At 40.2% G+C, this 17621-nt stretch overlaps 1 protein-coding gene across 1 annotated transcript in view; it reads left to right on the forward strand.

Moving 5' to 3' along the window:
- The window catches only part of MINPP1 (multiple inositol-polyphosphate phosphatase 1), an 87185-nt gene extending 71161 nt beyond the window's left edge, over nt 1-16024 (forward strand). The window contains exon 4 of the transcript XR_014827642.1: nt 15863-16024. The gene's annotated coding sequence lies outside the window, so the exon portion shown is untranslated. The remainder of the gene's footprint in view (nt 1-15862) is intronic.
- Nucleotides 16025-17621: the final 1597 nt, after the last annotated feature.

Here is a 17621-nt window from a genome sequence, read left to right on the forward strand (position 1 = left end):
AATGTGAAGCTTGATTAATAGTCATAAATCAAAGAGGTGAGAGCACACATGGAGAGTGAATTCTGGATTTCCAGCCAGTAGATCTTGTAGGTAGAAAACAGATGAAAACAAGGAACAAACAAACAGATGAAAAACAAACTATTCAGAAAAAAATCAGTTACCTCTTTTTTCCTTATGCTTCCTTCTTCTCAAGCTAATTCTCCAAATTGCTGCTTCAGTTTTCTTTCCTGTCAGGGTAACTAATTCTGTGATTGTATTTACACCTTTAAAAAAAAATCAAAAAAAAACAAAAAACAGTAGTCCTATCATCTTATGCAACTTTTGGTTTCTGATTCCATCTCTTTTATATGTTTTCTTAGTCATAGCTCATCTTTTATTTCATAACATCTGCATTTTCCCATTTTCTTAAATCTTCTCTTTTTTTTTGTCTTTTTAGGGCCACACTTGAGGCATATGGAAGTTCACAGGCTAGGGGTCAAATCTGAGCTGTGGCTGCTGGCCTAGGCCACAGCCACAGCAACGCTAGATCCAAGCTGCATTTGCGACCTACACCGCAGCACACAGCAATGTCAGATCCTTAACCCACTGAGCGAGGCCAGAGATTGAACCTGTATCTTTATGGATAGTAGTCAGATTTGTTTCCCCTGAGCCACAATGGGAAGTCCTCCTAAATCTTATTGAGATTGCAAGTCTGATGTTTTCTAAAATTAATTAGGTTTGCTGTAGAAATATTTTCTGAACACATTATTCTGAAAATTTCATGGTCCAAATTCTCTATCATGTTACGTAATGTTTCACAGGCTTCCCCTACCATTTTAACATATTGATTATCCTTGGAAAGGAGGAACTGTATTCAGCTCTGGTGAATGCCTGTAATCATGGGGAAATGACCTATGTTAGAATCCTCTCTTTGTATTTTAGACTGGAAGACTGGATCTTTCTGTTAGCTTGCTGATTTTATTCTGAATCTGTTCACTCTAAGGGATAATGGCCCCTGGCCCTTACAAAATAGGGCTTCTGATCTTCAAAACTGATCTCCCCTCACCAGGGGTGGGGAGCAGAAATCATTTCTATCGGTCTAGAGTTCTGCCCATATTCACCCTCTCATCTTTCCCCACTTAGGGCCCCTTGGTTATGTCCCCGGGCTCCTCGTTACACACTTTTCTGCACAGACATTCTTCCTGACATCTGGCAGATGGCTGGGCAGCATTTCTAGTTTCTAGTACCACTATAACTTTTTCATCTCCTCTCTTTGGCTTCGTGAGTCTTTGGATAGGAAACAGGAGAAAGATAATCACTATTGCTTGGTTTCTGCTCTCTGGAGGCTTTGGTTGAGAATCAATGGAGACTTTTTTTTTGGTTTTTGGCTGGGCTTTTGGAAACCTCCCCTGCTTTCTAATCTGCTTCTGCTCCTAAGTAGGAATCCTGCGAGTCAGCTATTCTGCTTTCCTTCCCTCCTCTCTGAAATGCCACCCTCTTCATAGTAGTGTCACAAGATGCAAAGCTGACTCCAAGATACAGATTAGGGTGCAGGGGGTTGTGTTAAGGAGAGTTCCAGCAGCATCTGTGGAAGGGACATAGGGAAGCAGGACTAAGCAGAGGTTGAACTAAAATGCACTCCCAATGAAGACCTCAAGAGCTCCGGGGCTGGAATGGTTCCTTAGATCTCCCTCGTTGGGGCAAGAGGGGCGTAGGACTTTATATCCTCAAATGATTGTTCTTTAGATGTGGGCTGCCCTCGAAGGAGATGTCCTAAGGTGAGGCAGTGTAAATAGGGTTGGGAGCTGAGACATCTTCCAACAGTACTCCCAGCATCAGAGGGAATAAATCCTTCATTCTGGAAGGGGAATCTGGGTAGTGTAACACAGGGTCTACCTCCGGCAGTCATTGAATAGACAAGATGGTCCAATACTTTGGCCTCTCAAGTCTTGAGGAACTGAATTGAAATAACATGGAGTGCTATCTTTCATTGGGTTGATGAAGGTAAAGGGCAAGATTATAAACTTCTTGAAATTAGAGAAAGATAATAACCAGATGGCCTTATAGTAGAACCAGAATTGTTTAGAGTTCTTTAAGCTAAAAATATTTTTTTTAAATTGATGAAGTATAATTAAAATTAGTTTCAGGTTTAACAATATAGGATTCCATATTTGTATATATTCCAAAATGATCACCACCAAATAAACATCCATCACTTTACCTAGTTACAAAAATTTTTTTTCTTCTGATGAGAAATTTAAAGATCTATTCTCAAAGCAACTTTTCAATATGCAATACAGTATTATAAGCCATATATTATTATAACTATATATCTTTGTTACTATGATTTGCTTATTTATATATACTTCTTCAGAGACGATTAATGACCGGTGATCAAAATAATGCAATTCAGAGGTTACAAACCACTTACCAGCAGAGGAAGGGGAGGGGAATGGCAGAGGCTATGATCTGGACTGTGGACACTCTGAGTAAGGGAGTAACCCCTCCTCAGCCCCAGCTCCTCAATGTCTCCGTATGGGGATTTGGACCCAACATTTCCAAGTAGTTTAATTTTTCAAGAGAAGATAGAAATCCAGATTTGTATGTGAAATTTTCATATTTTTTAGTGTGGAAATTAATTCAAACCTAAAAAACAACAACAACATGTGAGTCAAGCAATAAACAGTATAAGGTGAAATCAAGCCTTTGGGGTGCCAGATCACAACCACTGAGATGTCTTCCCTCAGAATCCTTTTGGGTGAGGTTAATGAAAATTACTATACAAATAGAATAATGCTATAGTTTGTTGTAACAGCATTTCCTTCAAAAACCAGGCAGATAGATCAAAGCTACCCGAGAAAGGGGGTCAGGGCCTCTCAGTGGCAGGAACTGGCAGCAGCCATGTGGAAGAAGTTGGTATACAGTGATAGAGAAGACAGCTTAACTCCCCTGCAAGAGAGAAGAAGAGCGGGTGATGGGGAAGAGAGAGGCAGTCTTGGCTTCATTTGGGACCTTGGCTCCAGTTGTTTCCGAGGCCTTGCTGCATCCTTGCACTACCTTCAGCCTGGTTAGTCACAAAAAGATGCTCAACAGCACTTGTCATTAGGAAATACAGATCAAAACCACAGTGAAATACCTCTTCACAAACACTAAAGGGCTATAATTAAAAACAGACAGTAGCAAGTATCGGTGAGGATGTGTGGAAACCAGAACCCACATTGATGGTGAGATTGTAAAACGGTGCAGCCCCTTGGGAAAACAGTTTGGAAATTTCTCAAAAAGTTAAACAGGGAGTCATTGTATGACCCAGCAATTCCACTCCTAGGTATACACCCAAGAAAACTGGAAAAGTAAAAATATATCCATGCAAAACTTATATATATGGATGTTCATAGCAGCATTATTCATCTAGCCAAAAAGTGGAAACAACACAAATATCTATCAACTGGCGAATGGATAAATGAAATGTGCTAAACTCATACAATGGACCTCTTCTTCAACTTCAAAAGAAATGCAGTACTTAAACATGCTATGAGGTTTGTTAACCTTGAAGTCATCGTGCCAAGTAAAAGGAGCCAGTCACAAAAGACCACATGTATTATTTGAGTGCGTTTATATGAAATGTCCAGAAGAGACAGTAATCATAGAGAAAGATCCAGGAAGAAGATTAGTGGTGGCATGAGGCTGGAAGGAGGGGAGACAGGGAGTGAATGTTACTACGGGGTTTCGCTGGGTGGTAGAAAATAGTCCACAGTTGTGTGGCAATTACGGTGCCATAACTCTGTGAATATACTAAAAACCACTGTATTTTTACATTTTAGAAGGGTGAATTTTGTATTATCCTAATTATATCTCAATAAAGCTGTTATAAAAAGCAACTAGGTGTAATTAGTTCACAGTACTTTTGTCTCTGTTTTTCAGATAATGACAGTAGTTCATTTAGCCCATCCAATCAGAAATCTAATAACTAGCAAGAATCAACAAATCATATGATAGCCATCAGCAGTTACAAGGTTTATCACATAAAATGGAGAATGGGGTAGTTGAAAGGCCGGGAATAAAGAAAGAGGCTTAAAAAGATTTAAAAGGTGGGGTTCAAATGAAGTCCCTGCCTGACGTGTGTTCCAGTTCATGAAGTTCGGAGGCTCTGTGTCAAGGTGGCCTCCCTGGCTCTGCACACAGTTCACTGCACAACGGCACAAAGCTAACAGGGAAAAGGACTGAGTTTGGTTTTGCTCTCTGCCCCCAAAGCCACGAGCCCTGATGCACCTTGGGGTATAATCTATCCAGACAGGGCACATTTTTCTAATCTTCACAGAGTTGCCATGTAGCCTAGTGACTGCCCTTGATAAAGAAAACAATAGGAGTTCCCGTGCTGGCACAGCGGAAATGAATCTGACTACCATCCATGAGGACGCAGGTTGGATCCCTGGCCTCACTCAGTGGGTTAAGGATCCAGCATTGCTGTGAGCTGTGGTGTAGGTCACAGAAGCAGGTCAGATCCCGTGTTACTGTCTGTGGCTGTGGCGTGGGCCAGTGGACAACTCTGATTTGAGCGCCCAGCCTGGGAATCTCCATGTGCCACAGGTGTGGCCCTAAAAAGACAGAAAAGAAAAGAAAAAAGGAAAGAAAAGAAAAGAAAGAAAATAAATCAATAAAGCAAGAAGCAAGTGGCAGCAGACACCAAAGAGAGAGGTTATAAGTTCAGGAAATCTTCCCCCCAAAAAAGTGATGTAGAATTGGACATTGAAGAAAAGATCTGATTTGGACACATGAATAGGTCCAAGGAGTGAGGAAGACATTGAAGGTGATGAGAGAGTTGATATCAGCTCAATGAAGAAGCTGAAATGCACAGGGTGTAGTCAGAGGAAGCATGAGGCCCTGTTCATCCATGTAGCATATGTTTACTAAGCACCACTGGAGGCCAGGTAACCACTGGGGGCTGGGCCCTGTTTTACGTACTGGGACTAAAACACAGCTAAGTCACAGCCTCTGACCAAAAGGGCCAAACACCTACTAGGAAAGGGGAAGCCACACTCAGCACTGTGAGATGAATGCTGATGGTGGAATGTTTAAAAGCCTCCAGATTCTCTACAAACAGAGAAAGGTGGTCCACATAGGGAACATTTTTTATTCTCCCGATGGGCAGGAGATAATCCCAGCCAGTGTGCAACAGGAAAAAAAATATGACTGGAAAATGTTTTCCTATGTAAATAAAACAGATTGGGAATTCTGCTTGGAACTCTGATGGATGGTAAACCTAGGAAATATGCTTTCTGAGGCTGATTTATTTCACAGCTATTTAATTGTCCCCAAGCTATCGTTTCATATCAAACTGGTATGAAAACCCTGTATAAATGGCATATCCTGTGTTTAATTTTCGCTTTAATTTTGGTAGAAGCAGCTGATTTGTGTGTGTGTGATTATTTTTCCAACAAAGATCTTGTGGCCCAGACTCTAAGGTTGGAAAAATAGATGGCATCTCCATGCAGGGCTGAGGAATGGCCAAGTCAAAATGCTGCATGTCAGAGGAATGAGGAATCTAGTAATGAGTGAATTTTATTTTCATTATTTATATCCTGGAAGTTTTCAGAAATATTTCAACATGTTATGGAAAGGTGTGAGCATTTAATTCAGTATGAAAGGAAGGCAAGTGAAGCAGAAATATGGGTGATGAATATGAAGGCTGAATTGGCTAAGATGCTTTGGAATGCATGTAGTAAAAACCCATCTAACCTAACTTTAGCCAAATGTGCGATTGATTGACTCGAGTAGGTAAGAAGCCTGGGAGTGCATCTCGCTTAAGGCAAAGATAAACCCAGGAGCCTAGACTAAGGCTGTCTTTTTTGTTTCTCTTGACTTTTTTTCCCCCTTCCTTCCCTAGTCCTGCCTTTTATTGATTGACTGTATTTTCATTTTCCTGCATTTCCTTCTTCCACTGTTTTATAAATATGTGTACATGTGTGCATATAAGCTGTTACTTCAAAATATTTAAACACATCATTTAATCACTCTATCTATTCTCCAAGCAAAAAAGACAAGACACTTAGCTTACTTTCACTTCTCTCTACCCTATTCCTCCCAACTCCCATGTTGCTACTCTCTGAAATTTTGATTCTAGCTTTTTTTTTTCCTTCTGTCTTTTGTCTTTTTAGGGTCACATCCACGGTATATGGAGGTTCCCAGGCTAGGGGTTGAATCAGAGCTGTAGCCGCCGGCTTACACCACAGCCACAGCAACACCAAATCCTTAACCCACTGAGCGAGGCCAGGGATCCAACCTGTGTCCTCATGGATGCTAGTCAGATGTGTTTCTGCTGAGCCATGACGGGAACTCCAATTTTTTTATTGCAATAACTGTTTTTCATTTTAACATTTCTAGTTGATTCTAGTTCTAGCATGCTCTGGTTTCAAAGCTTTGTCTTGTTTGATGGATTTTATTCCTACCTAAATGTATTTATTTGAAGATTTTGAGAATATCCTCATCGGGGAGCTCACCCTCCCCCCCACCACCAGTATTCATAGATGCTGAACAATGAAAGTATGTTTATGAACAGATTAAACTGAAATAAATGTAACAAAGACTAGAAGCTTCTAAGGGATGGAGAACCAAGAATATTCTCCTCTCCTCTATTTCTATTTTCCATCTTCTCAAAGGATATCTCTTGGGAATGAAATAGAAAGGTTACTAAAATGCATTTGACCTACTTAGAAATAGTTGTAAGAAATTATATCCCTCCAGAGAAGAATTAGGAAGTCATTTTCCTTTTTCTCCTCCCCTTCCAAGCTTGATTAAAAAGCCCAAAGGACACATAAATCGAGATCAAAGGTTTCCTTGATCAAAAGTTTGCAGATGAAATATTATGACAAGGCAGACTGAGGCCACAGTCATACAGAATCACAATGGCCAGGACTCTTGGAATCCACAAGTTAGCAATCTGAAGCTTAGACAGTGACACAAACCAGTTACAAGAAGTAAGAGTAAACTATGTCTTTTAACATTGGAAATTTGAGGCCAATAATCAAGTAAAACTGTAATTTGGATATGGAAGAGATTCAGCTTCTCCCCCTTAATAATTCTAGCTTGAAACCTGAACTTTGCTCAGAAGGCTAAGTAATTTGAGTTTCTTGGGTTTTTTGTTTATGTTTGCTTTTTTTTAAGGGCTGCACCTGCAGCATATGGAGGTTCCCAGGCTAGGTGTCTAAGCAGAGCTGTAGCTGCCAGCTTACACCACAGCCAGAGCAACGCTGGATCCGAGCCGCATCTGCGACCTGCAGCACAGCTCACAGCAATGCTGGAGCCTTAACCCACTGAGCGAGGCCAGGGATCAAACCCATGGCCTCATGGATACTAGTCAGGTTCGTTACTGATGAGCCACAATGGGAACTCCAGTAACTTGAGTTTCTTAAGGCTACACCAAGAAGGCTTGAGTTTTGCCTAATTGTTTTTTAATATGAAACAAAACATGGAACAACTGGTTTTGTTTAGGTGAATATTTAGACCTGCTAATGTGGAAACATCCTATAACAGATCAATGAAACCAAACGTCACTTAGATAATTTCATCATTGCTAATTATATTTCTCATTTTTCCTTTGCCCCAAACAGTATTTTACTCTGTAAAGTTGATTTTTCTTATAGTTTGACATGTTTGTTCTTGCAGAGATTTAGAAATAATCTTTGAAACATTTAGAAATAATATTTAACATTTAGAAATAACATTTAGAAATAATCATGGATAAATATAAGTTTGGCAACTTGGAAACCTAAATGGAGCAAGAAGGAAAACCTCTGAACTGTTTCGTTTGCTAGGTATTTCTTAGCTTATATATTGAGTAATTTAGCTCCTGCATCACTTTAAAAAAGTAAGGCATTTTGCTAACAATAAATTGGCAGAGTTAGACAGACATAAGTAGTTTTTGTTTTGTTTTGTTCTGTTTTCTGTGTGTCTTTTGCAAGAATTGTTCTTTCAAGATGTCCTGGCAAAGAAAACATCTTTATCAAGAAGCTTGGAAGCTTGTTTTGAATTACAAAGAGAGCCACTCTCAAAATATGTTTGTTCACTGAAAAACCTGTTTTACAAGTGGATTTTCACTGTGTTTTGAGGACACCTTTTGTGCCAAATGAATCAGCAAAAACATTTTCTAAACCCTTTTGGAACCACAAATTTAGGTTACTAAGCATATCTCAAAATTACATTTTGTTAGGAAATACCTTGTACAGTCAAAATGAAGGATATATGTTAAATATATTTACACTTTTCATCCATTTAAGTGAATCACTGTGCTGTACAAACCACAGGACTTAGATACCAGGTTAGAATACAGCTTTTCAAATATGTATTTCAAAGCCTGACAAAATCAAACACACCCGTTATAGAAATCTATGCCTCTAGTCCAAGTGAGTCGCTTCATTAAAACCTAGATATTTCTAACAAATCCTGTATTACACATGGGCTCTAAAGGGATAGACAGTTTTAGAATTTTCCAAAAGTGATCACAGAACTGAGTCAAGCTTTCTGAGTGTGTTGGACTAGGGGTGTTCTGTGGTTTGGCTCATAAACCTGAGGCTACTCCAGTCTTCACTGGAACCACAAGTCTTGCCCTGGCAGATTGAAATATTCAATTTGATTTTTCAAACATGTGCTAGAGGAAGAGGGGAGAGAGATGGTATGAAGAGTCCCTGCCCAATGTCCACAATAACCTCCTACAACACTTGGTTAAAACAGAGTCTCCTTCTGCTTTTGGCAATGTGATGGGTTGGGCTAATGCCAGGTGAAAAACAAACATTCTGGTATCAGATAAATTTCCTAGTTATCATTTAGATAGTATAGTACATAATGACTCTCTAAAATATTTGCTTCTCTGAAATGTGCAGGTTAGAGGGGGGCACAGTATTTTAAAAACAGACAAGCAAGTAAATAAATAAACAAGCTGTGGGATTACCGTGAGAATTTCAGTAAGCACTCTATGTATATGAGCATAGTGCTAATACTTTTTTTTTTTTGTCTTTTTGCTTTTTCTTGGGCCGCTCCCATGGCACATGGAGGTTCCCAGGCTAGGGGTCTAATCGGAGCTATTGCTGCTGGCCTACGCCAGAGCCATAGCAACGCAGGATCCGAGTCGCGTCTGCGACCTACCACAGCTCACGACAATGCCGGATCCTTAACCCACTGAGCAAGGTCAGGGATCGAACCTGAAACCTTGTGGTTCCTAGTCTGATTCATTAACCACTGCGCCACAACGGGAACTCCCTTGTGCTAAGTACTTATGAAGCTCATAATAATAATTGGTTAAATATCAGTTCAGTGCCTTATGCTTTATAGATGATATCAATTAGCTATTGCTGGATAACAAAACATTTCAAAAATCAGTGGCTTAAAACAATGATCCTTTATTTTGCTCAAGAGTTTATTAATCATCAGAGTTTCTATTTTGGCTCAGTGGAAATGAACCAACTAGTATTCATGAGAACAAGGGTTCGATCCCTGGCCTTGCTCAGTGGGTTAAGGATCTGGCATTGATCTGTGAGCTGTGATATAGCTCACAGATGCAGCTGGGATCTGGCCTTGCCATGGCTGTGGGGTAGGCTGGCAGCTGTAGTTCCGATTCAACCCCTAGCCTGGGAACTTCCATGTGCTATACCTGTGGTTCTAAAACAGTAAATGCTTGTTAATCATCTGAATGGTTCTTTGGTTGTGGATGGCCTCCCTCATGTGTTTGTAGTCAGCTATAGTACTTTTGTAGGCAGCTCTTCTGATTTTTGTCTGGGCTCATTCATAGGTTTGAGGATCAGCAGTGTGCTGGACTAGGGTGGACCTGGCTGGAATGAATCAGCTCAGTTCCATGTGGCCTCTCATCCTTTAGCAAGTTAGCAGGACTTGTTCACATGACAGGCTCAGGGTCCCTGGAGACAGAGCAGAAGCAAGAAGAGCCCTTAGGGGCATAGGCTTGGAATGGATACCTCATTGCTTTGACCATATTCTGCTGTCCAGAGCAAATCACAAAGCCAACACATATTCAAGAAGTTGAGGAAATAGAGTCCACCTCTTAGTGGGAGGAGTGACTAAGTCACACTGCGAAGTACGCAGATATGTGGAAGGGTGGATCATTGGAGCTGGTTTTGCAATTAGGCTACTACATAAGTTTTCAATCAATGTGAGAATTTGTGAAAGTAAGGAAGTCCATTTATAAGCAGCTGAATAATGATGTTTGTTTTGGGGTTTCCATTTCCTTTATGTTTTAGTTTTGAAGTTTGAGTTCTTTGATTCTTTTGTGATGTGCAGTAGAAATTATAGCTAACAGGCAAAAAAGAAAAAGAAAAAACATATGGATTATAGAATAGCTCAGAGAGTCTAAGGATGAAACTCAACAAGAATAAGAACCCTGAATCACCCAGAATTTATATAGCAAGAATTAATCCATTCAGGGCACTTCCATTGGGATTCACATTTCCTAGAAGAAAAGTTCAATTGGCCCCTGGATTTGGTGCCTAGACCTTGGTCAAGGAAGGCCTAGGCACCTTGATTCTAAAATCTAACCAAGACTGGACAGTTCTCCAAGATAAAATGGAATTCACCAGCAGATCAAGGGAATTCAGGTCAGGCAAATACAGCAATGTCCTCTACAAAGTTTAAACAGCTTAATCCTAGAAAAGAAGACCTGGTAGTGGCTTAAATTCTCACTGGTGCGTGCTTGCAGGAGCCAACTGTCATGACCTTTCTTGCGATTCTTCCCAATGAGTAAAATTTAGAAATTAGCCAGAGGCAAAGGATGCAGATTATGCAAAGAGGGAAGGTAATTTTAAAGTGGCTTTCCTCTCTCCATTGATTTAATTCTTTGTCTGCCCTGTACTGATCAAAGCATAGTCTACAGAGAGCCTTTGCTCTGCTTCAGAGAATGTGGGAAATGTATAGCTGGACAGAAAATACCTTCTTAGGAGTTGTATAAGTTAGGAATGCTTCTGGCTGCTGGTGACTTTATTCATAGGACAGTTATTGTTATTGAGCAGGAAGTCCCAAAGTAGTGGTCGCAGGGTGAGCTCAGAAGCTCACCAAAATCTTCTAAGGACCCCATCTCAGAGTGTGGCTGCCATATCTCCTCATAGCTACAAGTTGGCTGCTGCAGCTCACAACAGTATTACATCCTTACAGGATAGCATCTCAGCAGAAAAGAGAGAAGAAAGAGCAAAGGAAAACTTTTGTTTTGCTTGTCCCATTTACCCAGAAATTTACACTTTTTCATCTTATTGGCCCAAACATGACTGTCCTTAGACCAATCCCTATAGAAGGGGCCTCCGCAATGGGCTTAGACCAGTTTTAGTTCAATCTCTCAAATTGGGCACATTGCCCCTTGGTATCTAATATCTATGTTGCCACCACTCACATTTTGCCTTCTCCCTAATTCTAGCTCCAAATGGGGTCAGGGCTGGCTTCATGGGGCATGGGATGTGTGTAGTTGCATAAGGCCTCTTATTTAGAAAGGCTTGGGTTAGTACTCTTCTATTACTGTCTTGAAATTCTTTTCTTCTCTTTTTGGCTTTTTAGGGCCACACCTGCAGCATATGGAGGTTCCCAAACTAGGGGTCAAATCGAAGTGGTAGCCGCTGGCCTACACCACAGCCATAGCAACACGGGATCCGAGCACTGTCTGAGACATACACCACAGCTCACTGCAATGCTGGACCCTTAACCCACTGAGCAAGATCAGGAATCAAACTTGTGTCCTCATGGTTACTAGTCAGATTCGTTTCCGCTGAGCCACAATAGGAACTCCTTGAAATTCTTAATAATTTTTTAAATTAATTAATTTATTTATTTATTATTTTACATAATTTTTTTCCCATTATAGCTGTTTTACAGTGTTTTGTCAATTTTCTACTGTACAGCATGGTGACCCAGTTACACATACATGTTTACATTTTTTTTCTCACATTATTATGCTCCATCGTAAATGACCAGACATAGTTCCCAGTGCTACAGAGCAGGATCTCATTGCTAATCTATTCCAAAGGCAATAGTCTGCATCTATTAACCCCAAGCACCACATCCATCCCACTCCTTCCCCCTCCCCCTTGGCAACCACAAGTCTGTTTTTCAAGTCCATGATTTTCTTTTCTGTGGAAAGGTTCATTTGTGCCATATATTAGATTCCAGATATAAATGATAGTAAATGGCATTTGTCTTTCTCTTTCTGACTTACTTCACTCAGTATGAGTCTCTAGTTCCATCCATATTGCTGCAAATGGCATTATTTTGTTCTATTGATGGCTGAGTAGTATTCCATTGTGTATATATACCACATCTTCCTAATCCAATCATCTGTCAATGGACATTTGTGTTGTTTCCATGTCTTGGCTATTGTGAATTGTGCTGCATTGAACACGCGGATGCATGTGTCTTTTTTAAGGAAAGTTTTGTCTGGATATATGCCCAAGAGTGGGGTTGCTGGGTCATATGGTAGTTCTATGTATAGTTTTCTAAGGTGGCTCCGTACTGTTTTTCATAGTGGTTGTACCAGCTTACATTTCCACCAACAGTGCAGGAGGGTTCCCTTTCCTCCACACCCCTCTAGCATTTGTTATTTGTGGGCTTATTAATGATGGCCATTCTGACTGGTGGGAGGTGGTACATCATAGTCATTTTGATTTGCATTTCTCCAATAATCAGTGATTTCGAGCATTGTTTCATGTGTTTGTCGGCCATCTGTATATCTTCCTTGGAGAAATGTCTATTTAGGTCTTTTGCCATTTTTTCATTGGGTTGTTGGCTTTTTTGCTGTTGAGCTGTATAAGTTGCTTGTATATTTTAGAGATTAAGCCCTTGTCAGTTGCATCATTTGAAACTATTTTCTCCCATTCTTTTTTTTTTTTTTTTTGGCCTTTTCTAGGGCCGCTCCCACAGCATATGGAGGTTCCCAGGCCAGGGGTCTAATCGGAGCTGTAGCCGCCAGCCTATGCCAGAGCCACAGCAACGCCAGATCTGAGCCGTGTCTGCGACCTATACCACAGCTCACAGCAATGCTGGATCCTTAACCCACTGAGCGAGGCCAGGAATCAAACCCGAAACCTCATGGTTCCTAGTCGGATTCGTTAACCACTGAGCCACAATGGGAACTCCCTATTTTCTCCCATTCTGTAAGTTGTCTTTTTGTTTTCCTTTTGGTTTCCTTTGCTATGCAAAAGCTGGTCCATTTGATTAGGTCCCATTGGTTTATTTTTGCTTTTATTTCTGTTACTTTGAGAGACTGACCTGAGGAAATATTCATAGGGTTGATCTCAGAGAATGTTTTGCCTATGTTCTCTTCCAGGAGTTTGATGGTGTCTTGTCTTATGTTTAAGTCTTTAAGCCATTTTGAGTTTATTTTCGTGCATGGTGTGAGGGTGTGTTCTAGTTTTATTGATTTGCATGCAGATATCCTCGTTTCCCAGCAATACTTGCTGGAAAGACTGTCTTTTTCCCATTTTATGTTTTTGCCTCCTTTGTCAAAGATTAATTGACCATAGGTGTCTGGGTTTATTTCTGGGTTCTCTGTTCTGTTCCATTGGTCTGTATGTCTATTTTGGTACCAGTACCACACTGTTTTGATTACTGTGGCTTTGTAATGGTGCCTTAAATCTGGGGGAGTTATGGCTCCTGCTTGGTTTTTGTGCCTCAGAATTGCTTTGGCAATTCTGGGTCTTTTGTGGTTCCCTATAAATTTTTGGAGTGTTTGTTGTAGTTCTGTGAAACATGTCATGGGTAATTTGATTGGGATTGCATTGAATCTGTACATTGCTTTGGGTAGTATGGCCATTTTTACAATATTAATTTTTCCAACCCAGGATGGTTCAACATATGCAAATCAATCAGTGTCATACACCACATTAATAAAAGAAAAGTCAAAAACCACATGATCATCTCAATAGATACAGAAAAAGCATCTGACAAAGTCCAGCATCCATTCAACATCAAAACTCTTACCAAAGTGGGTATAGAGGGAACATACCTTAACATAATCAAACCCATTTATGACAAATCCACAGCAAATATGATACTCAATGGAGAAAAGCTGAAAGCCTTCCCACTAAAATCTGGAACAAAACAAGGATGCCCACTCTCACCACTGTTATTCAACATAGTCTTGGAAGCCCTAACCACAGCAATCAGGCAAACAAAAGAAATAAAAGGCATCCAAATAGGAAGAGAAGAGTAAAACTGTCACGGTATGCAATGAAATGTTACTATATATAGAAAACCCCAAGGATTCAACCCCAAAACTACTTGAACTGATCAAAAAATTTGGCAAAGTAGCAGGATAGAAGACTAACATTCAGAAATAAGTCATTTTTGTATACTAACAACAAAATATTAGAAAAGGAATACAAAAATACAATACCTTTTATAATTGCACCCCATTGACAAAACCCAATACCCATTTCTGATAAAAACCCTTCAGAAAGTGGGTATAGCAGGAACCTACCTCAACATAATAAAGGTCATCTATGACAAACCCACAGCTAACATCATTCTCAATGGTGAAAAGCTGAAAGAATTCCTGCTGAGATCAGGAACAAGACAAAGATGTCTGCTCTCACCACTACTCTTCAACATAGTTTTGGAAGTCCTAGCCACAGCAATCAGAGAAGTAAAAGAAATAAAAGGAATCCAAATTGGAAAGGAAGAAGTAAAACTATCACTATTTGTAGATGACATGATACTCTATCTAGAGAATCCTAAAGATTCTACCAGAAAACTGTTAGAACTCATCCATGAATTTGGCAAAGTCACAGGATACAAAATTAATACACAGAAATCGATGGCATTTCTATACACTAACAGTGAAAGATCAGAAAGAGAAATTAGGGAAGCAATCCCGTTTACCATCACATCCAAAAGAATAAAATACCCAGGAGTAAACCTACTTAAAGAGACAAAAGACCTGTACTCTGAAAACTATGAGACAGTGATGAAAGAAATCAAAGATGACACACATAGATGGAAAGACATACCATGCTCTTGGATTGGAAGAGTCAATATTATCAAAATGACTATACTACCCAAGGAAATCTACAGATTCAATGCAATCCCTATCAAATTACCAAGGACATTTTTCACAGAAGTCATAGAAAATATTTTAAAGTTTGTTTGGAAGCACAAAAGACCCAGAATAGCCAAAGATATCCTGAAAAAGAAAAATGGAGCTGGAGGAATCAGGCTCCTGGACTTCAGACTATACTACAAAGCAACAATCATCAAAACTGCATGGTACTGGCACAAAGACAGAAATATAGATCAGTGGAACAGGATAGAAAGCCCGGAATTCAACCCACGCACCTACAGCCAACTAATCTATGACAAAGGAGGCAAGAATATACAATGGAGAAAGGATAGCTTGTTCAATAAGTGGTGCTGGGAAAACTGAACAGCCACATGGAAAAGAATGAAATTAGAACACTCCCTTGGAGTTCCCGTCGTGGCGCAGTGGTTAACAAATCTGACTAGGTTTGGTCCCAAACCCAAACCCATGAGGTTGCGGGTTTGGTCCCTGCCCTTGCTCAGTGGGTTAAGGATCCGGCATTGTCGTGAGCTGTGGTAGGTTGCAGACGCGGCTCAGATCCCGCGTTGCTGTGGCTCTGGTGTAGGCCAGTGGCTACAGCTCCGATTCGACCCCTAGCCTGGGAACCTCCATATGCTGCCGGAGCGGCCCAAAGAAATAGCAAAAAGACAAAACAAACAAACAAACAAACAAGCCGGAGCGGCCCAAAGAAATAGCAAAAAGACAAAACAAACAAACAAACAAACAAACAAAACAAACAAAAAAACACTCCCTAACACCATACACAAAAATAAACTCAAAATGAATTAAAGACTTAGATATAAATTATTGGAAAAAAAAAAGACTTAGATATAACACCAGACACTATAAAACTCTTAGAGGAAAACATAGGCCAAACACTCTCTGACATAAACCACAGCAACATCTTCCCAGATCCACCTCTTAGAGTAATGACAATAAAAACAAAAATAAACAAATGGGACTTAATCAAACTTAAAAAGTTTCTACACAGCAAAGGAAACCCTAAACAAAATGAAAAGTCAACCCACAGTGTGGGAGAAAATCTTTGCAAATGAATCGACTGACAGGGGATTAATCTCCAAAATTTATAAACACCTTCTGCAGCTCCATACCAAAAAAAAACAAACAACCCCATCCAAAAATGGGCAGAAGATCTAAATAGACAGTTCTCCAAAGAAGACATACAGATGGCCAAAAGACACATGAAAAGATGTTCAACATCACTCATTATTAGAGGAATGCAAAACAAAACCACTATGAGGTAGCACCTTACACCAGCCAGAATGGCCATCATCAAAAATTCTACAAACAATAAGTTCTGGGGAGGGTGTGGAGAAAAAGGAACCCTATTACACTGTTGGTGGGATTGTAAATTGCTGCAACCACTGTGGAAAACAGTATGGCGATTCCTCAGAAAACTAAAAATAGAACTACCATTTGATCCAGCAATCCTACTCCTGGGCATCTACCCAGAGAAAACCATGACTCACAAAACACATGTACTCCGATGTTCATTGCAGCACTCTTTTCAATAGCCAAGACATGGAAACAACCTAAATGTCCATTGACAGAGGAGTGGCTGAAGAAGATGTGGTACATATACGCAATGGAATATTACTCAGCCATTAAAAGGAATGAAATACCAGCATTTTTAGCAACATGGATGGACCTAGAATTTATCATGCTAAGTGAAGTCAGCCATACTATGAGACACCAATCTCAAATGCTTTCACTGACATGTGGAATCTTAAAAAAGGACAGACTGAACTTCTTTGCAGAACAGATGCTGACTCAAAAACTTATGGTCTCTGGAGGAGACAGTTTGGGGAGTGGGGGATGTGCTTGGGTTGTGGGATGGAAATCCTGTGAAACTGGATTTTTATGACCATTATACAACTACAGATGTGATAAATTCATTGAGTAATTAAAAAATAATTAAATTTTTAAAATAAATAAAAAAATAAAATCGAACCCCAAAAAATCCCATACCTGGGAATATACCTGACCACGGAGGTAAAAAACATATAAGCTGAGAACTATAAAACATTAGTCAAGGAAATTAAAGATGTAAAGAAATGGAAAGCTGTTCCATGCTCCTGGGTTGGAAATTCTTAATAATTTTTACACAAGGGACCTAGCCTTTTCTGGATCCCACAAATTATCCAGCCAGTCCTGGCTGGGGTGGGCATTCCATATAGGCCTTGATTTAATTGTTTCTAACAACCTCTTGCTGCAAGCACACACCCTGGCTTTCTCTTCTAGGCTTTTTTGAAACTGCAAGCACCCATGGGTGTGCTCAATCAGCTGGTAGACATAGATAGCTTTGAAGTGGGTGCTAACACCTCCAACTCTAGCGACTGCAACACAGAACCAATGGAGAAAAGCTCCTGTGTCCCATCCTTCAGGGACACTCTGCATGCTCCTTAGAAGGCTCTGGCATAATCCACCTCCATTGCCCACTACAGTGACCATGATAACATACTCTTCTACTGGATTTTCTTCTCCATCCAACTCTCCTCAGGCCCTCATTCCTGGTCCCTGGAACCACCTTCCAAATAAACACATGCACTCTAGTGTTGTCTCAGGC

This window comes from Sus scrofa, chromosome 14 (genome assembly GCF_054392235.1).
Source record: "Sus scrofa isolate SSC_HxYL_T2T_F1_AM1 chromosome 14, Sscrofa_HxYL_maternal_Yorkshire_Landrace_v2.0, whole genome shotgun sequence".
Taxonomy (NCBI): domain Eukaryota; kingdom Metazoa; phylum Chordata; class Mammalia; order Artiodactyla; family Suidae; genus Sus; species Sus scrofa.